This window comes from Procambarus clarkii, chromosome 51 (assembly GCF_040958095.1).
Source record: "Procambarus clarkii isolate CNS0578487 chromosome 51, FALCON_Pclarkii_2.0, whole genome shotgun sequence".
Lineage (NCBI taxonomy): Eukaryota > Metazoa > Arthropoda > Malacostraca > Decapoda > Cambaridae > Procambarus > Procambarus clarkii.
The window spans coordinates 18,428,589-18,452,398 of record NC_091200.1 but is presented as its reverse complement, the minus strand read 5'-3'; the positions used below and the strand labels follow the sequence as shown (position 1 = coordinate 18,452,398).

The 23,810-nt window shown below is 47.4% G+C and overlaps 1 protein-coding gene across 10 annotated transcripts in view; it reads left to right on the top strand.

The window, feature by feature from the left end:
* The window catches only part of MESR3 (misexpression suppressor of ras 3), a 187,868-nt gene that overhangs the window by 158,617 nt on the left and 5,441 nt on the right, over positions 1-23,810 (top strand). The window contains exon 1 of one of the 10 annotated variants that reach the window (XM_045768898.2): positions 11,333-11,421. The exons of 4 other annotated variants lie outside the window; for them this stretch is intronic. The gene's annotated coding sequence lies outside the window, so the exon portion shown is untranslated. Of the gene's footprint in view, positions 1-11,332; positions 11,596-11,800; positions 11,863-11,899; positions 12,741-23,810 lie in introns of those variants that run through there. 5 more of the 10 variants (XM_045768899.2, XM_069304055.1, XM_045768902.2 and 2 more) reach the window with 5 other exon arrangements.

The following is a 23,810-nucleotide window of genomic DNA, read 5'->3' as shown; positions in this document are numbered from 1 at the left end:
ATTCATGGTTCTGTACATCAGCAATCCACCCATGCAGCGGCACCTTTGTTCTCGCAAGCGTGTTCCACTTGACAAAGTGACAAGACCTCTATTCTTCAGGTGGAGATATTCGCTATCAGACTTTAAGTGTGAACATACATTTAACAATCCTAATAATAATGTAACAATTATCACTATGCCATATAGCCTCATGGGTGAAAAAGTATCTCCTGTTTTCTGTCCTACGGGTTTAAGGCTTGTTGAGGTTGAAACCGTTTTAATGTGTTTGACACATATGGCCTTTTGAAGTGGTCTGGATCAATATCCTCCAAATTGCTCAGATTATAAAAGTTTGGACGAGATCAACACCAGTCGACTACACACACTATATGACGAGGATGGAAGTAGAGAGATTTTATCGGGTACAAGTCACCGACCATTAGTACAGACACCCAACCTGTCCTCTTATAAAGAACGTCGCTTTTGGCCGTTTGTCCGTATGGCCGAATATGGACGTAATTTGAAAATTAAAATAAATTTGGGGTTTTTCCCTAAGCACAGATAATACACTGCTGGGGGGGGGGGTAGAAATAGCCTAAGCTACTCTATCCCTTCGAGATGTATTTTTTCATGTCTCAATAAACATACTTAAACTTGAATACACCGCTACTAGGCTAGCCATATCCTTGAGGGCATCGAGATCAAGATTGTGAAAGTATTGTAGACGGCCAAATCGACATTCTTCTACTAAATCAACTAACACGTTTCAGCAACTAAGTTACCACCTTCAAATTGGGACTGTCCTGCATAGCTAAGAAAAGCAGTTTTACGTAGATAGTTTAATCACGAATAGCATCAATTCTCATCAAATAGATAAGTAAATTAAAGATCTGTGAAGCAAAAATTAGTGCTTGTGAAGAATATCAAAAGAATATCATCAGCGGCATATGCTAGACTGGCCAACATAAGAACTGCCTTCAGAAACTTGTGTAAGGAATCTTTCAGAACCCCGTTTACCATTTATGTAAGACCAATTCTGGAGTATGCAGCTCCAGCCTGGAGTCCATACCTAGTTAAACACAAGACAAAGTTAGAGAAGATTCAGCGGTATGCCACCAGGCTCGTCCCGGAACTGAGAGGATTGAGCTACGAGGAAAGGCTAAAGGAGCTGAACCTCACATCCCTGGAAAACAGAAGAGTAAGGGGAGACATGATAACCACCTACAAAATTCTCAGGGGAATTGACAGGGTGGACAAAGACAAACTCTTCAGCACGGGTGGGACACGAACAAGGGGACACAGGTGGAAACTTAGTACCCAGATGAGCCACAGAGACGTTAGAAAGAATTTTTTCAGTGTCAGAGTAGTTAATAAATGGAATGCACTAGGAAGTGATGTGGTGGAGGCTGACTCCATACACATTTTCAAATGTAGATACGATAGAGCCCAGTAGGCTCAGGAATCTGTACACCAGTTGATTGACAGTTGAGAGGCGGGACCAAAGAGCCAAAGCTCAACCCCCGCAAGCACAATTAGGTGAGTACAGAATATATAACTGACTCCCGTGGGCGCCTGCTACTTCTTGTGTTTCAAATGTTATACTTGAAACGGCATTAAAGAAAACGGTCGCGTTGTCACGAATTTGAGGAGGAACCATTAACATTATTACTGGCGAGAGAAGGAGATTAGTAAACTGGCCATACAAGCAAAGTGTAGGCCTAGATGTAGGCCTGAAGTCATATATTTTGTGTAAATTGAACACGATCGTAGCGCGCGTGAGCTGCGTTAAATAGCACTTATTACTAGGAAATAATTATTTGATTCCATATAGTTATAATTCTAAATAATTATACTTATTGCATGGAAATAATACAAAAAATCCATATCTTAATAACGGGGTTAGTGACGACGTTTGAGACGTTGATAAAGTCCCCCATTTAGGGAGCCGGTCGGACGAGCGGACAGCACGCTGGACCTGTGGTCCTGGGTTCGATCCCAGGCGCCGGCGAGAAACAATGGGCAGAGTTTCTTTCACCCTATGCCCCTGTTACCTTGCAGTAAAATAGGTACCTGGGTGTTAGTCAGCTGTCACGAGCTGCTTCCTGGGGGTGGAGGCCTGGTCGAGGACCGGGACACTAAAGCCCCGAAATCATCTCAAGATAACCACAAGATAAGGAATAAGACGACTCGCCATGTCCCCTCACCCGGCTCACCCAACAGTAATTGCCAAACTATTAGATAATGGTTTGAAAACAAAAATGGAGATGAATTAACCAGTTCAAGGTTTGTATGCTATTTTTCTTGACTATGTCAATGTCCTTCCGACCGTTTGGAAAATGCAGTCTGCCTGACCTTTTCCTGTTTGTGTGTGTGTGTGTGTGTGTGTGTGTGTGTGTGATCTTAATGCAAGGATTTAGAAGATATATATATTTTGTTGTGAGGAGGATCGGTGCTTTAAGGAGTGAGTTGGATAGAGCTCCGACACCAGAGTAAATTATGAGTTATAAATTGTGTGACGTTCAGTAGTGTGTTGGAAAGGCACCACCACCACATCAGATTAATATTAATAATAGGCACCTTTGTCCCACCGGATGTCACCCCCACCCATCTCATGGATACCTGGCTTTATTCTCTCTCTCTCTCTCTCTCTCTCTCTCTCTCTCTCTCTCTCTCTCACTCTCACTCTCACTCTCACTAGAGACTACAGGGTCCGGCAAATTGGCGGGGTAAATAAGCGTGAGGTGATGGGGTGGAAGACTGTGGTGATGGGGTCGAGGTGCCGGTGATGGGGTCGAGGTGCTGGTGATGAGGTCGAGGTGCTGGTGATGAGGTCGAGGTGCTGGTGATCAGACATTTTCACCTTGCTCCTCTTGCCTAATAACTTTTCATTTTCAACGGAATCGACTAAGCTGTCAAGATGGCAGACTTTAAATACCAATGAATGCACCTTATTAATGACGTGTTCTGGGCCTCGGCCTCGTAAGGTTTGGTGGGTTGCTGGGATTCGAACGTGTCTGGTCATGGGAAATCACTGCTGTTTTGACAGATGGCTGTACGAGTGTGGAAGGGAAGGGAATTATGAGGAAGAAAGCGCTAAGTCATTACGACTATATAACACTGGGAAGGGATCAGGAAAAGGATTTGGAATGGAACGGGGGAAAGAATGGTGCATAACCACTTGGACAGTCGGGGATTGAACACGTACAGGACTCCAGGGGCCAGATTCACGAACCAGTTACGCAAGTACTTACGAACGTGTACATTTTTCCTCAATCTTTGACGTCTTTGTTTACATTTATTAAACAGTTTACAAGCATGAAAACTTCCCAATCAACTGTTGTTACTGTTATAAACAGCCTCCTGGTACTTCGGGGCTCACTAGCTGTTTAATAATTGTAAACAACGTCGCCAAAGATTGAGAAAAGATGTACAGGTTCGTAAGTGCTTGCGTAACTGCTTCGTGAATCTGGTCCCAGGGCACCGAGATAGTAAGGAGTCCTTGCTTCTTTCAGTGCGTTCTGTTGATATTGTTGAGGTACAGACGGTACACGGAGCCTGCTTTTAGTTTACAAGGCTACAGCGCTGTAGTGCTTTAAAGGAAAAGGAAATTACACAAGTGATTGTTGTTATCGCGGCAAGGGGAAGCCTCCACCATGACGCAAGCCAACACCGTCAACCAATGCACTTGGAAGTTACATACTCGTATTAACAAGTTTTCCCCAAGCTCTACCACCTGTATGGTTGGTCTTTGGGGGTATCGGATTGTTCTTTAGTCTCATTTGATAGTTGAAACAGAGTAATGTTAATATACACGAACACACACACACGGCCATAAATTACATCGTAGCCCAGCAAGCATTAGAAAACAGCGGGTTGGACATGTATATGAGTGGGATTGGGTGGTTATAGATAAGAGCTGCCTCGTATGGGCCAATAGGCCTTCTGCAGTTGCCTTTGTTCTTATGTTCTTAATATTGCCGACACAAAGGTGGATGTCTTCAAGAGGCACTTGGAACAATCAGGCTGTAGTGGATATGTAGTAGTGGACAACCCAGCATCAGCGCAACCCAGCATCAGCGCAACCCAGCATCAGCGCAACCCAGCATCAGCGCAACCCAGCATCAGCGCAACCCAGCATCAGCGCAACCCAGCATCAGCGCAACCCAGCATCAGCCCAACACAGCATCAGCGCAACCCAGCATCAGCCCAACACAGCATCAGCGCAACCCAGCATCAGCGCAACCCAGCATCAGCGCAACCCAGCATCAGCGCAACCCAGCATCAGCGCAACCCAGCATCAGCGCAACCCAGCATCAGCGCAACCCAGCATCAGCGCAACCCAGCATCAGCGCAACCCAGCATCAGCCCAACACAGCATCAGCCCAACACAGCATCAGCGCAACCCAGCATCAGCGCAACACAACATCAGCGCAACACAGCATCAGCAAAAGCTAGTCACTGCCCAGAATAATGAAGTTTAAGGTATAAGCAACAACCACCCGGATCCTGCCAGCCAGCGCTGGCGGCGGTGACTACTCCGTCATCCCTCCGCTCCTTTGTCGTCCTCTTAAGGTATCGCACACTCATTTACTCAACCTGGGGGGGAGGGGGGGGGCTCCAGTGTTGCTTAGTGCTATGGGTGAGGAGGGGGAGGGGAGGGCCCTGGCGCAGTCCCCTCAGTTTCGGGAGGGCTCCCAGTCTAGTACCCTCTGTGGAGAGGGTAGTCCAGTCCTCTTCAGTAGGGGGTGAGTCCGGTCCAGTCCTTGAAAAGAGCGATGATTAACAGAAATCAGTGACTGGCGTTCTAAAGCTTGCCAGCAACGGTCCCACATAATACTCTTCTCATTATGTATATGTACATATATGTGTAAATACACACACACACACACACACACACACACACACACACACACACACACACACACACACACACACACACACCAAAGCGGGCGGGACCAAAGAGCCAGAGCTCAACCCCCGCAAGCACAATTAGGTGATTACACATTTTCAAGAGGAAACTAGATTTATTCCTCCAAGGAGTGCCGGACCAACCGGGCTGTGGTGGGTATGTGGGCCTGCGGGCCGCTCCAAGCAACAGCCTGGTGGACCAAACTCTCACAAGTCGAGCCTGGCCTCGGGCCGGGCTTGGGGAGTAGAAGAACTCCCAGAATCCCATCAACCAGGTAACCAGGTACACCCTGCGGGGGTCTCGCAGCTGAGTGGACAGCGCTCTGGGGTCGTAATCCTAAGGGGCCCGGGCTCGATCCCCAGCAGAGGCGGAAACAAATGGACAGAGTTTCTTTCACCCTGGTGTCTTGTTCACCTAGCAGTAAATAGGTACCATGGAGTTAGACAGCTGCTACGGACTGCTTCTTGGGGATGTGCGTGTGTGTATGTAAGAGAAATATATGTAGTAAAAATAATAGATGAAAACAAATTGATTAGAAAGGCGCGGTCCAAGTCCCAATAGCTCGATTCAGCAGATACAAATAGTAAATACACACATGCACAATTGTGGGGTTCAGTCCCTGAGCCCATTATGTGCCTCTGTAACCCTTTCCACTACCGCCCACAAGATGGGTATGGGGTGCATAATAAATGAACTAAACTAACTAACACATGCACACGCGTGTGCACTCACTCACCCAACAGATTTGTGTAGATTTCTGTGGTAGACGGAAAATTATAATGAAAACATTCGGTAAAGATATTGGAAAATTAATATCAGGCAAGTCATTGAGCGGCGGGAGATTGAGTAGGACCCGAGTGCAACAATTTCTGCGTGCAAAAGCCGAACAAATTTGTAGAAAAGCACAAGACAGAACTTCATAAAAAAGTGGTAAAAATCTGAACATGGCCAAGATAACATGGGCGAAGAAATAATAGGATTGGTTATGGGTTCCTTAATGACACTAGTTCTTTAATCGTCAAGAATACTTCTGAGGTCACAGCCTCTTGTAAGACAGTCAAGTACATCAGATCAATAGAATAGTCTCTCGTGATCATTTACTTAACATCTTAGATGGACCTCTTCAACCTACTCCCTACAAATATAAGACATTGCCGAGACAAAGGTGGAAATACTGCCAGAGTTCCTATAGCAGCTGCAATAGCTTCGTGGGTATGCGGGATGCCTGCAGCAACAACTAGGTTGGCCAAGACTGTCACCTTGGAAGCCTGGCGATAGCGAAAGAAGGAAAAAAAACAATTGAAAACGTCCACAGGTAAAGCTGGTGGGAACTATTAGTGTGCTAAGAGCGTGTATGCAGGGGGACAGTTTAGGGGGTGTGGGCGGGGTGTTATCAGCAGGTGCGGTAGCAGGCAACCTGGCTCATGACGATATCAAAGGTGGCGCTGATGAGGTCAGCCAGGCGCCCATGCCTCACTTCGGCTAGCAGGGCCAGATAGCGGTGCCTGGCTTTTACTGGTGCGTCAGTGTGTGTGTGGGGCTGAGTGGTGCGTTAGTGTGTGTGTGGGGCTGAGTGGTGCGTTAGTGTGTGTGTGGGGCTGAGTGGTGCGTAAGTGTGTGGAGGTTTTCACAAAACTCAGGCTGTAAATGAGGTTAATCTATATATAGGTATACAGGTGTGTGGCCGCGGTACCCCGGGAGGCAGGTGTGTTGCCGCAGTACCCCGAGAGGCAGGTGTGTTGCCTCTGTTAGCTGTGGTGTTCATAAATTATTTCCACAGGGATGGAGGATAGCGTAAACTTTTCAAACTTTTTTTTTGTCTACAATTCCAATTTGATATTCACACGTCACAGTCAGTCAGTCAGTCAGGCCGTGAATGCACCAAGTCAGGCGGTGCTCCACGTGCGGTTAATGTAAACAACTCAGGAATGATTGGGTTGGGGGGGGGGTGTTGTTGTTGTTGTTCCGTCCCACGTGCGTGGTGACGTCACGCCAGCCACACGCCGGAACCAGACACGGGTCGCACCAGTACAGGATGAACCAGTGGTATCTGTGACCATTTAAGGAGAAGGATGTTGTGGCATTGAGGGGACGCTTGCCACTTGAAGGGGAGGGAGGGGGATGTTTACTTCATGTGTGACCCGGTTAGACTGGATTACCAAGGAGCTATAATGCACCAACTTATTCCATGGGTATTAGGTGTATTAAATTGAACAATGTTTAAGAGACAGAGTTGTACTACTTACACCAGCCAGTGTTGCCTCGTTAAACAATAATTTGTCGCGAATAACAAGTTGGAGTAGTGTGGCTGAGCAGTTGACGGGTTTGTTGGAGGAGGAGGAGGATGTGCTTCAACTGGGATCCGTTTTTATCCTCGTTTAATAGGTGTGTGTGGGTTACTGGTATTGGATGGTGTGTGTGGGTTACTGGTATTGGATGGTGTGTGTGGGTTACTGGTATTGGATGGTATGTTGGTATTAACTCACTTGATGGGTTCCCTCTCTGGTTAGTTTGTCTGCAATATAATTGCCATGATCCTTACATTTGTTGTAAGGATTCGTAGTCCTAAAGTTCCAGGTTCGATCCCCGGTGGAGGCGGGAACAAATGGGCAGTTTTTTCACCTTCCAGGTTATCTTGAGATGATTTCGGGGCTTTTAGTGTCCCCGCGGCCCGGTCCTCGACCAGGCCTCCACCCCCAGGAAGCAGCCCGTGACAGCTGACTAACTCCCGGGTACCTATTTACTGCTAGGTAACAGGGGCATTCAGGGTGAAAGAAACTTTGCCCATTTGTTTCTGCCTCGTGCGGGAATCGAACCCGCAACACAGAATTACGAGTCCTGCGCGCTATCCACCAGGCTACGAGGCCACCCGCTATCCACCAGGCTACGAGGCCACCATGTTCACCATCCTTGATGCACCTGTTCACCTAGCAGTAAATAGGTACCTAGGAGTTAGATAGCTGCTACGGGCTGCTTCCTGGGGGTGTATGTACCAAAAAAAAAAGAGGCCTGGTCGAGGACCGGGCCGCGGAGACGCTAAGCCCCGAGATCATCACAATGTTCTTCTTTAAGATTCGGCTACTGGGAACAAAACGTTCCAAGTAGCACGGGCTATGGTGAGCCCGTTGTGGACTTACCTGGCACAGGAGCGGGACGGGTTGATCATCACACGGTAACCGCAAGGTATACCAGTCTCTGTGGTGTAGTGGTAAAACACTCGCCTGGCGTTCCGCGAGCGCTATGTCATGGGTTCGTATCCTGGCCGGGGAGGATTTACTGGGCGCAAATCCTTAACTGTAGCCTCTGTTTAACTCAACAGTAATGTGTACTTGGTTGTAACAACGATTCTTCGCGGCGGGGATCGTATTCCAGGGACCTGCCCGAAATGCTACGCGTACTAGTGGCTCTACAAGAATGTAACAACTCTTGTATATATCTCAAAAAAATCGCTGGGAAGGAGAGGGAGGGTGATGTGGGGTCCTGCGCCAACTCTTGAAGTAATACCTTTGTCATCTGTGTCAGCTTTGCGGGTTCTGTTTGAATGTCTCGGTCTATTAGAAGTGTGCAAAAGTTTGCTTACTGTAGGAGAGTGTATATAAAGCTGTCGCCCAGTTGGGTGGGTGTGGAGCAGGATTAGTAAACTCTGTAGCCACAGCTGTAAACTGCTTCGTATAGACTCTTGTGAGCCATTTCACCAACCAGATATAAAAAGACTATCACATATGTAATATGTATGTGTATTAACATTGTGTAAGAAGCTTGGCAAGATCGCTACTCCCATATATAAATGAACTATGGGGGTTTTAGTTCCTGAACCTACTATATGCCTCTTAGTCCTTTATTATGCACCCCATACCCCATGCCATGGTCGGTGGTGGAAAGGGTTACATAGGCACAAGTGTAACCCTTTCCACCGCCGCCTACGGAATGGGTATGGGGGTGCATAATTAATAATGACTAAATTAACCTGTTAAAAACTCCAGCTCCTCGTTGGTCAACATATTTCATGGTCATTTTTTTTTTTTTAGTCTTTTATAGTTTTTGTGGCGTCAGGTTCTTGATAAAACACGCACAATTGGGTCTTATATCCGAGTTTACTGTATGTCTCTACCTGCGTATATTGTACCTCTGAATTTTCTCAGATTCAATCTAAGAATCTGAGTATTTTCTCATATTCAATCTGAGAAAATCAGATTTTTTCGTTGAATCCGATTTCCCTATCACTGCCTCCCTGCTGTTCAGAAATCGCTCCCGGCCATGGAGTCACTTGGACGCGTCAGAGAACAATGACAAAGTTAATCCCAGGAATTTAGAAACCTGTCTTTATAAAGACATTAAGAAGCTTAATTTACATTTTTTTTAGAAAGACGAAGAGTAAGGGGTGACTAAATGGATGACGGGGGATATGTATATATATATATATATATATATATATATATATATATATATATATATATATATATATATAATATATTGTGTAATGACATTTTCAAATAAAGTTAGATAAATATACACACATACCAAAAGAATAGGGGTGGTAGGAGAAGAAAATATCAAAGTGTTCAGTGAGGATCCACAAGGTCTTCTCTGAGTACTCTTTATTTTCTTCTCCGAGGCTATGGGTCCCTACACTTGCACCAGAGGTGGTACCCCTTCAGGTTAAAAAAAATATATATATATATATATATATATATATATATATATATATATATATATATATATATATATATATATATATATAAAGAGACACAAAGAGACACTCCGGCAAAAAGAGAACCACACTTATCCAGACCTAACGACCCTCAGAAGCGCCCTGATGGGGTCACCTTGCTACCTTGGAAGGATGGTAAGCAAGTGGTATGGGACTACACGTGCGCTGCCACACTGGCCAGTACCTACCTCCACTACAGCACACGTGAAAGCGGTGGTGCTGCTTCTTTCAGGGAATCGCAGAAAATTATTAAATACAGAGGTCTAGCACACTGCTACAGCTTTGTTCCGATCGGCTCGGAGACCCTCGGTTCGTGGGGAAAATGTGCATTGAAGTTCCTGAAGGAATTGGGGGACAAATTGATCAGCGCTACAAAAGACCAGAGAGCAAAAAGTTTCTTGTTCCAGCGCCTCAGTGTTGCGATTCAGAGGGGAAATGCCTGTTGCGTCTTGGGCACTAGTCCAACTTCAGAGGAATTCGAAGAAGTGTTTGACTTGCAACAATGATCGAACCCGTCTGTGACATTCATCAATGTTTCCCATTGTTGTGTTCTTCAAGAGATCCATAACCTTTAAGCACCTTTTTGCATTATTATTTTTGTATCAACCCATGTATATCTTGTAACCATCAAATGCATAATAAAGCACAAAAAATATTTAAGGAAGGGGGTGGTAGGAGAAAAGCACACAGAAACTGTATTGGAGGGGATCTAAACATTCCCTCTAATGCGTTATGCGTGGTTTCCTCCGAGGCTATGGGTCCCCCTTCTTCCAGCTAGAGGTGGTACTCCCTTCCTATATATATATATATATATATATATATATATATATATATATATATATATATTCCTAAATATAGTAACACAGAGCGCTAAACAAGGAGTGTAAAAGATAAGAGTAGGGGAAAGACCTGGGTAAATACTGGCGTGGAAATAGGGTTGTTTGATTTATGTGATAAATTACAGGGTTACGTAATTAACGTGGGATCGCTGGATTGTTTTAAGCGTAGGTTAGACATGCATGGGCGTGAGTTTGGGAGTATGTAGATAGCTGCTGGTATCTGCTATAGAGACGGGAGACATCTCCCGTCACGCAGGGTGCAGCCGCACCTCCACAGATCTCCAGTATCAGCTCTTGATACTGGTAATGGCTCAAAAGGGCCAACACCTACGGGCTATTCATGCCCGTGTCACCTTTTTGGGTAGCTTAATCTTAATCAATCAATCAATCAGTTTCCATTATTCTTACGACCTTAGGTTGTGTGTCCAGCGAGGAAGCCCAACTGCGTATCACTCCTCCGCCCACCTCCACCCCGGGTCAAGTGCGGTGTTGACTTTTCTTGTGTTTATTAGTTATAGGCCTCGGATTTCACATCCTGCAAAGGCAGCAGAATTGCCTAATAGGTGCAATAATACGGTTCTCGAGAGCCTCTGCCAATCCAGTTTGAAAGCAGTTGTAACATCCTTCACTGACGTCCCACTGCTTGCAAGCTGTGCTTGTACAGTGTTCAAGTACCCTGTGTTATGGTGCCTTCTGTTGCCTCGCTATCTTCTATTTTAAGAAGGCTGTAAGTCTGTATGCAATGTATCTTTTAAGGGGTCTATAGTTTCACACATACAATGAGTTAAATTGAGCGTATCCTTGGTAATACTTTAACATGCTGATAGTCTATGCTTGTGTTAGCACTTTTCGCTCTGTTTAAGCGCTCTGAGCCAAACGGCGGCAATTTAGTTTTCCGGTAGCAGCCACTGGTGAGATACGGAGCGGGATCAGTCAGACGAGGCCAGTAGACGGTGATCATCTTGAGGGGACACATTCACGTGGTCAGCGTAAGAGTATTACGGGTGTTTAACGCTGATGAGGCAAGAGACCAAGTGGTTCACAGGTGTTGCGTGTGTAGGTAAACAGAGCAAGACAGGATCTGTGGCCACACCATAGTGGGCAGCGTGACACAGAGGGCGTGGGAGGATATCCGCGCCTCGGCGCTACACTCCACCGCAAGTTGAAAACATTTTTTGTTTAACTCAAATCAAAATACAGCCACTGTATTAACAGCAAGGGGGGAATAGGTGATTGCTTTTCATTGTTAGGGTGTGCCGGACTGTCCATGAAACTACGTCGGGTCATTGGTTAAGAGGAGAACTGTGGCCGAGTTATCGTGCTGTGTGGCGTTCTCCGCCTCTCGGCTTGCTTCCTAGAATACTGCGTGCGTAGTGCTTGCTTGTTGGCTGTTGGCTCCGGCAGTTAAGGAGTGAATCAGGCAGGTAAATGGTTTTTTTTTTGTTTGACTAAGTTCTTGGCAGTAGCATCTTGACCGCTGTAGTGCTGGGAGAGGAAGTGTTTACGTGTGATCTCGTTCGTATGTCTTAAGAGTCGCCACCACCATACGTCAGACCATTCCTGGATTATGCAGCTCCAGCATGGAGTCCGTATCTCCCCAAGCACAAGACTAGATTTGAGAGGGTTTAGAGGCATTCCATCGGACTAGTACCCGAGCTGAGGGGTATGAGTTACGAGGAGACACTACGGGAACTAAACCTCACGTCGCTGGAAGAAAGAAGAGCTATGGGAGACATGATCACCACATACAAGATTCTCGGAAGAATTGATAGGGTAGATAGACAATTTATTTAACACAGGGAGGTACATGCACAGGGGGACACAGGTGGAAATTGAGTATTCAGAGGAACCATAGAGATATGAGAAATAACTTTTTTAGTGTCAGAGTAGTTAACAAATAGAATGCATTAGGCAGTGATGTGGTGGAGGCAGACTCCATACACACTTTCAAATGTAGATATGATAGAGCCTAATAGGCTCAGGAATATGTACATAGGTTGAGTGACAGTTGACAAGCGGGACCAAAGAGCTGAAGCTGAACCCATGCAAGCACAACTAGGTGAGTACAGACCGGACTTCCATGATCCTGGAGTCGTCAGCGCAGCCAGAGCCAAACAGGAAGGCATATCTCCCTCCCTTGACTAGGTGCTGATTCCAAGCCCAAGAGGTGTTGCTCTCCGGAAACGGACATAACCCGGAGTTGAAGCAACAGCGCCGCCTCACTCGGACTCTGGGTATTGCTAGGCTAGTACGAGAGAGGTTGAGGTACCGGGCCTGTGTTGGTAATCTAAAATATCATACGGTAAGTCTCCAGCGCACCGCTTCCACCCACCACTTTTATTCTCCCCCTCCCCCCTCCCTCTCACTTTCCCTCTTATCCACGCTCTCCCACCCTTGCTCCACTACCCTTATCTCCCCCCCCCCCTCCTTCCGTCCTCAACACCTGCTTCCGCCTTTTTTGTTTTGCTTTCATTCCGCGGCTGATCGCTTCCTGCTGGGTCCCGGTTTCGCGATCAGATGGCCGCTGTGAGTTATAAAGGTGGCGGCCTCCAGTGTGTCCAGGCCCGGCTCCAGAGTGTGCGTCTCCACCATATGTGTTGGCTATCTTCCTCCGGATATTTTCCCCGCGCATATCACCTCCTACACCCAGGCCACATTCCCTTCGGCCCCAGGGCATAGGTAGGCTGGTCAGTGAGTGTGGCTGGTTGGTGGCAGGTTGGGGGGGGGGTGGATACCAAAATCAACTTGTATACAAGGGAAACAAATGTAATGGGTCTGGGAAATAATGGTGTCGAACGACCTGACTTCTTTTAGCATAACAAAGCAAATATAGCATCAGTCAAGAAAATGAGAGTGGATTATGGATTCTTTCAAATCCAGGAATTCCATCTCTGTTCCTCATATCACTTCCGCTCTACTGCCTTGAATACTGACTACTAGGTACTCCCTTCCTCTTTCAGAGCAGGAGAGATTTTATTTTTAAATTTACGGATTTCAGAGAACATATACGACACAGACACGTTGAAGCCCCTAAGTTATTGGAACCGTCTCAAAGCACTCAAAATGTACTTTCTGGAAAGGAGACGAGAGGTATCGCATAATATATATACATTGAATATACTGGAATGGCCAGGTCCCAAATGTGCACAACAAAAGAACCTATAGTAGCGAAATACATGGTAGGAAGTGCAAAATAGAGCCAGTAATAGTAAGGGGGCCCCGTAAGCACAGAGAACACTGAATGAACATAGCATTCAGAGGTCCACGGCTCTCCACCCTCTTGTCTATGAAATATAAGAAATATTGCCGGAGACAATTGAACAAGTTCCTGCAGGAACTGCTGGAATAACAGAGTTGTAATGAATTGCGAACCGCTCCAAGCAACAGCCCTGCCGATCAAGGCATCGCAAGTTTTCTGATCCAACTACAGATAAACCAAAAGTCTTGGAATTGTTTTTCCTACTGAACCCGAGATGTGTATTCGCCTCGTGGTTGCCTTGCCAGCTGCTCATAGTTTGGCTCGCCTCTCTCTGAAGCTACTGTGGAGGCTACTTGTCCCAGAATAACCACTGTTGCAATTTTCTCGTACTTTTCGAAAGATTTTATAGTCAGACATATTTTTGTACCGTTTGTGTGCCTTGCGGCGATATCCTTCAGGCAAGAGGGGTAGGCTTCGTGTCGGTGGTCAGGCCAGGTCACTCACCTGGTCACGGTCACTCACCTTGTCACGGTCCTCACCTTGTCACGGTCCTCACCTTGTCACGGTCACTCACCTTGTCACGATCACACAAATCTTGTGCGTGTTGCAGCTCCTCATATCGGGCTTCGGGATGTTTGTCTTGTCATAGTGTGTGTGACGTCTGCCAAGTGACCGTATTCCCACGTGTTCCACCACAAGCTTAATAATAAGCTTATGATTTATTGCTCTTGCGTGTAAAATTGTCTTTACCCATAAATGTATTTACATGTTATACAGTTACTAGTTATACCGGTATAACTGGTATAATCTTAAAGTAATTGTGTACAAATCCCAATTCTTCTTTATATAATATACAGTGTATTGGCTAAGATTAAGAATTATATTGAGTAATAATTCTCAAAAGGAAATTCTACCAGTAATGCGAGTTGTAACAACTCATGACGACAGTTTCAATGCAAATGGAACTGATACAACTGGGTGTCATCGATACGTCACCCCAAACAGTAGAACAAATCCACAAGGGCCGTGATGAGGCTTCGAACCTACGCACAGGATGTTCCAACCCTCGTCACGGCCCTGATGTTCATGATGAGGCTTCGAACCCTCATCACGGCCATTGTGGATTTGTTCATCTGATGTATCACGTTACTGTGATTTCTGTGTGTAGTGTCATATATTGGTAGATTTTATTTTGCCCTGTACTTCAAAATACAATAAGGTTCATACACGGCCTAGGCCCTGTGTAGCAGAGAGCAGCAGCAGCCTCGCTACACCAAAACTTAATTGGAGTAATCCAGTGTATGTGTGGTCATTTTGTCAATACAAATGTTTAGTAGTGACCGCGGTGAGTGGACGCAGACGCTGTTCATTCGGTATCAAAATTCGGTATCATTCCTCAGAGCAAATAGGTGATAATGTCCTAAGTCTCTACAGTATAGTCTATTACGTGTTCACTGTTGTCACGTGGTCACTGTTGTCACGTGGTCACTGTTGTCACGTGGTCACTGTTGTCACGTGGTCACCCTTGTCACGTGGTCACCCTTGTCACGTGGTCACCGTTGTCATGTGTTCACCGTTGTCACGTGGTTACCGTTGTCACGTGATCATTGCTCTGGCTTTTTTAGTCGAGATGATGATTTATAACGATGATTGTTAAGAGCTTGTTTGTATTTAGTATGATGGTAATGTTTAGGATTTAATTAGGGTTGTTAAGTAATTAGATGACATTGTGGTCCTGACTGGATGGCCTCACTCGTTATGATGCAGAAAGACAATAATTTATCCAAGTGATTGTTACCAGTGACGGAGTTGTCATGGATGAGGTCAATAATATAGCGAGTGCAACCTGCGTCTCGCCCTTCATCTGTACGAAGTCTGTGTGTGTGTGTGTGTGTGTGTGTGTGTGTGTGTGTGTGTGTGTGTGTGTGTGTGTGTGTGTGTGTGTGTGTGTGTGTGTGTTTTCACCTAGTTGTGCTTGCGGGGGTTGATCTCTGCTCTTTCGGCCCGCCTCTCAACTGTCAATCAACTTTTTTTTTTACACACACACACACACACACACACACACACACACACACACACACACACACACACACACACACACACACACACACACACACACACCGTGTCAGCAAGGTGGACAGCCCGCCTACCATCATAAATCATGGTATATTTTCCATTTCTAATTTTTTCCCATCTCACATGCCCTGCATCTCCTTTAGTCCGTGCTCTCCATTAAAAAAATAAATGTCCTAAGGGCCCGAGTTCGATTCCCAGCAGAGGCAGTAAAAAAAATAAAAAGTTTTTCACCTGATGGCCTCTGTTTGCCTAGCAATATATAGGCACCTGGTAGACCAACCCTGCAATTGCAGGGTGCAGTTGCACCTCCACAGATCTCCAGTATCATCTATTGATACTGGTGATGGCTCAAAAGGGCCACCACTTACGGGCTATTCATGCCCGTGCCACCTTTTGGGTGGCTTCATCTTCATCTTAACACATTCACACGGGAGACATCTCCCGTCACGCAGGGTGCAGTCGCACCTCCACAGATCTCCAGTATCATCTATTGATACTGGTAATGGCTCAAAAGGGCCACCACTTACGGGCTATTCATGCCCGTGCCACCTTTTGGGTGGCTTAATCTTAATCAATCAATCACCAACCTTATCCTACAAAGAACGTCGCTTTCCGGTCGTATGCGTTATCTAACGACAAAAGTTTTCGTGTTAGAAAATGGAAGCGGCTGGCGAAAGTGACGTACTGTCCCGTTTTCTGTTTTGGGTCCTCTGGTAGGTTAGGAGAGACCACTTTAAATTGACTGTTTTCTTGACGTTGGGAAACTTTAGGAGGACGGGCTGGGTGGGCAGCCACTACGGGCGGCCTCCTAGGCATGTATGTGTGTGTGAGAGTTGTAGGGGAATACGAGTTGATAGAGGAACAAAGGTCCATAAGATGCCAACAGCCGGTCGGCCGAGCGGACAGCACACTGGACTTGTGATCCTGTGGTCCTGGGTTCGATCCCAGGCGCCGGCGAGAAACAATGGGCAGAGTTTCTTTCACCCTATGCCCCTGTTACCTACCAGTAAAATAGGTACCTGGGTGTTAGTCAGCTGTCACGAGCTGCTTCCTGGGGGTGGAGGCCTGATCGAGGACCGGGCCGCGGGGACACTAAAAAAAAAAAAAAAGCCCCGAAATCATCTCAAGATAACCTCAAGATAACAGTAAGAAAGGCGGGGGATCAAATAGTAAATACATTCTCTCACTTAGTCGGCAGACCTTATAAATTTATTTTCATTGGTGCATAAAGCACAGTGAACTATCAACACAAGATGTTGGTAATTCCGCACCGCGAGTGTTTTAAATCCAAATACTGGAATCCATAATAATAAAGAATGATTACATGACGTCAGTATGAAACTTATTTGATGCGAAGGCATGAAGGACATGTCGAGGATAGGGAGTTAAGATAGGGATGGAGGATGGGGAGCGAGGGAGTCCTGTCAGTCAGACGGAGCGTCCGTCCGTCTCCCAGAGCCCTGGCGGCTGATAACCCAAGTGTCAGCTGGCCTGTGACGCCATCACTGGCGTCCGCTACTGATAGTACAAGCCACTCAACTCTCGTATCGCCACGTGGAAAATATGACCTCTTCGTAAGGCTCAGTGGATGACAGCAGTCACCGCTGGTGGGGGATTGTTGGGGGGGGGGGGGTGGCAGCGGTCCCCACCATTGAGGGGTAGAAGCGGCCCCACAATTGGGGGGTGGCAGCGGCCACCACCAGGAGGGGGATGGGGTGGGGAGGACATGCGTATCAATGACTACGGGGAAGCTCTAGCTCTAGCTCCCTCTAGTTGGTCATTCACATATATTAGGTTCAACAAGGGGCCCCCAGGGGCCCACCTTTGGAGAACTCCGCTTATACCTTCCTCCGACGTGAAGCCTCGTCTCTATTTTCTGTCCATCAGATAGTCCCTTACCCAGTTCAATGTCTCCCCAGTTATCTCTGCTTGCCTCTCCATCTTCAGCCTTTTAGGAGGAACCGTTACCAAATGCTTTTTGACAGTCTGGTAAAATACAGTCCAATCTAGCCTTCTTTTTCGTGTCTTATTCTAGTAACCATATCACAGAGCTGAAACACGTTTATCATGCACGAGAACTCCTCTTAAGCTGAAAGGGTGGGGGGGGGGGAGGGGGTTCTCTGTTGGTGGCCCCTTCTGATGCTAGATAAGGTCCCCCCCCCCCTCCCTCCTCTGAAGTTTTGAGGGGGGGGGGGCTTCGGAATGTGTTACCGAGAGTTAAATGCGTATATTGTCAATTAAGAGATGGGGGAAGTGCAGCAGGTGTGGCCTTCACTAGTGAGAGCCCGACCCTCACCAGGGCGGGAGGCAGCGGGGGCTTGAGGTCGTTATAAGCTGCCTCCTGTTAGGCCCAACACGGTCCCCGTCACTACGGCAGTGTCGTCTTCCCCACAACCTCACCACCTCTCATAAATTGTCCTTAAATGTGACGCGATCTTTTTACACACACACTATTTCTCTTTCTCATTTCATTTTTTCTCTCACTTTTTCTTTCCCCCTTTGCGTCTCTTCCTTTTTCCTTCTCCATTGTTCTCTCCTTTTCTTGCCCCGTTTCTCTATTGTCTTGATGTTGGGGTTACCATCCTCCGGTTGGCCTTGTATATAGGGGTAAAGACACTGATATTACTCCACAGTGTTAGTAGCAAAATGATCTGTGAGTAGCCGGCAATTTTCTTAATGTGTGGTTGCAAGGGTTTCACTTTGTCAGTTTCCTGGTCAATTGAATTATTTTTCCATTCATTTTTTTCTCCCGGGAACAACAAGACATTGAAACCCACTCACTGATGTCAGTTTTCTTTGACTCAGTCGGGGGATACAGCTCACTTCTCATGATTCCTGTTGTGAGCAGAAGTGTGTCTTTTGTGTGTCCCTCCTGTAGGCCTTATATTTAGCCTCGTCTGCAACCCATCATCGTTGGCCAAACGTTCCAACCTACCTACCTACCTCTCTCTTTCTCTCTCTCTCTCTCTCGCTCTCTCTCGCTCTCTCTCTCTCTCTCTCTCTCTCTCTCTCTCTCTCTCTCTCTCTCTCTCTCTCTCTCGCTCTCGCTCTCGCTCTCGCTCTCTCTCTCGCTCTCTCTTTCTCTCTCTCTCGCTCTCTCTCTCGCTCTCTCTCTCGCTCTCTCTCTCGCTCTCTCTTTCTCTCTCTCTCTCTCTCTCTCTCTCTCTCTCGCTCTCGCTCTCGCTCTCGCTCTCGCTCTCTCTCTCTCTCGCTCTCTCTCTCTCTCTCGCTCTCGCTCTCTCTCTCTCTCTCTCGCTCTCTCTCTCTCTCTCTCTCTCTCGCTCTCGCTCTCGCTCTCTCTCTCTCTCGCTCTCGCTCTCTCTCTCTCTCTCGCTCTCTCTCTCTCTCTCTCTCTCGCTCTCGCTCTCTCTCTCTCTCTCTCGCTCTCTCTCTCTCTCTCTTCTCTCTCTTCTCTCTCTCTCTCTCTCTCTCTCTCTCTCTCTCTCTCTCTCTCTCTCTCTCTCTCTCTCTCTCTCTCTCTCTCTCTCTCTCTCTCTCTCTCTCTCTCCTTTTTCCTTGTCTTCCACCTCGCCCCTCCCACCAAGTTAACACAAACAAGGTCAGAAATAATGACTTTTCATTATTTCATATATATATTTCAAGCTCAGAAATAATGAGAACTTCCAGTTAGTTTTCTTGCGTTTTATCATTCCTATATTTAAGCTATGAATTTGTAAGGCGTGTTGGCCTCCACCACCACCACCTGACGCGTCTTACTTGCTAACTTACCCGCGCGCTCAAGGAATACAACAGTCCCTCTGACTCACCCGTGCATCCTCCGCCCTCTTAAAGTGTGTGTGTGTGTGTGTATTTTATATATATATATAATGCTTTAGAAACTATAAAATAATAGTTTCTTCTTTTGATTATATCTTCCCTTGTCTCCTGATGATATAACACTGAGAAAAGCATCTGGCCAAAACCCCTATACATCAATCACGTTGTTTCGGTAACAATATAATCTTCACGGTGACAGTCGTCTGCTGCATTTTGGAAAAAACTACAACAACAATCGGAAATAGATTTGAGTTGCCAGACCAAGACTATGGTCAGAGAGCTTCTTGAGGTTATCTTGAGATGATTTCGGGGCTTTTTAGTGTCCCCGCGGCCCGGTCCTCGACCAGGCCTCCACCCCCAGGAAGCAGCCCGTGACAGCTGACTAACACCCAGGTACCTATTTTACTGCTAGGTAACAGGGGCATAGGGTGAAAGAAACTCTGCCCATTGTTTCTCGCCGGCGCCTGGGATCGAACCCAGGACCACAGGATCACAAGTCCAGCGTGCTGTCCGCTCGGCCGACCGGCTTCCCTGTAGCTGTAGTGGCTGGTGTACACCCTGCCCTCTGGCGTAACGCCTCGTATTTTGACATAGAATATAATCCCCAACGTCATAGTACGGTGTACTGAAAATTACAGCGGCTCGCTAAGTTGACTTGGATGTGCCGTTGTCCGTTCGTGGGTCCTAGGTTAGGTTAGGTTCGGGCACTTTAGTCCGTTGTAGTGAGGCTGTGACCGCTGGAGCGGACCTGTGACCGCCGCCCCGCCCCGCCCCGCTAGGTCACGCATCTCGCATTCATGACTTCTGTACTGGAAATGTCTAGTTTTGTATCTTTACCTGGTGGCATTATGTTCATTCACTTGCCAACGCTCACGCTAACTACCGGATTGTCTTCCCCAAACCATCCATAAACAGGGCTTTATATTCACAACAAAACACAGTTAAATCCAGTTGTGGTTCCCTCGTCCTCCCTCGCCTGCCACCTCCACAATGATCGTTACCAGCAACCATAGCCACTCTTCCGACTTGAAGCTTGTTTGCTTTAGGCAATGATAATAGTAGAGAAATGAGAAGAAACAGCAGATCTTGTGTGTTAGTTAACATGCTAAACTTTAAGCTCTAAACTTTAAACTGTGAAAACGTTCTTTCTAATGTGTCTGTGTAAAATAGTATCAGAGAAATAGACACTGTCGGACTATTTGGAATGGAAGACGCGCGAACAAAGAAGACGCAACCTAAGTACCCAAAGGATCCATACAGACATTAAGCCCAATAGCCTTTTGAAACCTATACATCAGTCGAATGTGAAGATTAAGAGGCTGACCCAGAGAGCTAGAGTTCAATATCCCCCTCAAGCACAATTAGACTACTACAGCAAGCAAACAACCAACACAATGCCCTGCTTGAGACGAGCATCGTCACAGTGAGTAGCCAACACTCTTAACTTGGAAGAGTGAGATAGAAAACTAATTATGGTGTAAAGTGTCTGTGTTCCTCTGATGGTCGCCTGCAAGAAGCTAGGCGTATGGAGGCGACGGCCACGAGATGAGAGGATGAAGGATGGAAGGAGGAGGATGTTCTTGCAGGCGGTGCGTCACTGGCGGGTTCGCGCCAACCAATACTAAACGCCCTTCACAAGGACATTCACAGGTATATTCCTGTACAGGATTTCGCCTTGACAATAGATCATTGTCAACATTCAATTGGCTAAATGATCTCGCCATTCTTCAGTATGCTAAATAAAGCGACCTTGTTCGCTGCCATCTCCTCTTAAGATAATGTAGCTAAAATGTTGTCCTCTTGCACCTTAGTATCTTCTCTTACGACTAGCCTTGCACAGCACTCGGTCTCCTTAGTGATCAGTCTTATGACTAGCCTTGTACAGCACTCGGTCCCCTTAGTGATCAGTCTTATGACTAGCCTTGTACAGCACTCGGTCCCCTTAGTGATCAGTCTTATGACTAGCCTTGTACAGCACTCGGTCCCCTTAGTGATCAGTCTTATGACTAGCCTTGTACAGCACTCGCCTATCCAAATGCATTCCCCACTTATTAATATCACGCGGCATGCCTGCATTGCGTCATGCCGTGGTTAAAGCAGCAGTGGTGAATGTTAAGTCCAGTAGTGTAAGGTCGATGGAGAGACAGGGGGCGTGACCGGCTGTCAATCCCTATCTGCCGCTCAAATATAGAACTGAAAATGTTCTAGAGGCTGGTCTATATTAAGACTGGCAAGATAATCAGTTTTTGTTCATCGTTATGTCGAGTTATAAGCCTCGTTACAGAAATGTATATAAGGGTCCACCTGTGTGATACTGTCGTTGGCACTTTGATCTGGCAAGCTAGAAGACCTGGGGCCAGATTCACGAAAGCACTTATGCAAACACTTACGAACCTGTACATCTTTTCTCAATCTTTGGCGGCTTTGTTTCCAATTATTAAACAGTTAATGAGCTCCGAAGCACCAGGAGGCTGTTTATAACAATAACAACAGTTGAATGGGAAGTTTTCATGCTTGTAAACTGTTTAATAAATGTAACCAAAGCCTTCAAAGATTGAGGAAAGATGTACTCGTTCTTAAGTGCTTGCGTAAGTGCTTTCGTGAATCTGGCCCCTGCAAGCTAATCCTAGGCTGGGCTGGGACAACTAGGCACTGTTCCCTCACTGCATTTACCAGAGTATCCAGCAGTGATTTGGAGACCCGGATGTGTGCGTACGCAACTATGTATGGAATGTACAAAATCTGGGCCGTTGAACGCGCCAAAAAGTTCATAATTTGAATTGTTGATTTTGCAGAGCCCAAGGATAAAGGAAATAAGCTAACATAACCTAAGCTTTCCTGGGTCTAGTATAGCTTGTGTGTACTAAATCAGGTTTTAGAATGAGCATATTATGGCTAGAATTGCTTATCTAGGCCTAGATTGTTACAATGATTGTACAGATTGTTAGTTTATCATACCTTCAGTCTTCCAGTAGTATAAAATGTGAACCTGTTTTTGTCGGGCGCTGGCATGAGTTAGACCAATACAGAGATCTACCGGACACAATATTGTCTATTTTATTCATTTATTATGCAACCTATTCCTTGGGCGGCAGTGTACCCCCATACCCATCCCGTGGGCGGCAGTGTACCCCCATACCCATCCCGTGGGCGGCAGTGTACCCCCATACCCATCCCGTGGGCGGCAGTGTACCCCCATACCCATCCCGTGGGCGGCAGTGTACCCCCATACCCATCCCGTGGGCGGCAGTGTACCCCCATACCCATCCCGTGGGCGGCAGTGTACCCCCATACCCATCCCGTGGGCGGCAGTGTACCCCCATACCCATCCCGTGGGCGGCAGTGTACCCCCATACCCATCCCGTGGGCGGCAGTGTACCCCCATACCCATCCCGTGGGCGGCAGTGTACCCCCATACCCATCCCGTGGGCGGCAGTGTACCCCCATACCCATCCCGTGGGCGGCAGTGTACCCCCATACCCATCCCGTGGGCGGCAGTGTACCCCCATACCCATCCCGTGGGCGGCAGTGTACCCCCATACCCATCCCGTGGGCGGCAGTGTACCCCCATACCCATCCCGTGGCCGGCAGTGTACCCCCATACCCATCCCGTGGGCGGCAGTATACCCCCATACCCATCCCGTGGCCGGCAGTGTACCCCATACCCATCCCGTGGGCGGCAGTGTACCCCATACCCATCCCGTGGGCGGCAGTGTACCCCATACCCATCCCGTGGCCGGCAGTGTACCCCCATACCCATCCCGTGGGCGGCAGTATACCCCCATACCCATCCCGTGGCCGGCAGTGTACCCCATACCCATCCCGTGGGCGGCAGTGTACCCCCATACCCATCCCGTGGCCGGCAGTGTACCCCCATACCCATCCCGTGGGCGGCAGTATACCCCCATACCCATCCCGTGGCCGGCAGTGTACCCCATACCCATCCCGTGGGCGGCAGTGTACCCCCATACCCATCCCGTGGCCGGCAGTGTACCCCCATACCCATCCCGTGGGCGGCAGTATACCCCCATACCCATCCCGTGGCCGGCAGTGTACCCCCATACCCATCCCGTGGGCGGCAGTATACCCCATACCCATCCCGTGGGCGGCAGTGTACCCCATACCCATCCCGTGGGCGGCAGTGTACCCCCATACCCATCCCGTGGGCGGCAGTGTACCCCCATACCCATCCCGTGGGCGGCAGTGTACCCCCATACCCATCCCGTGGGCGGCAGTGTACCCCATACCCATCCCGTGGGCGGCAGTGTACCCCCATACCCATCCCGTGGGCGGCAGTGTACCCCCATACCCATCCCGTGG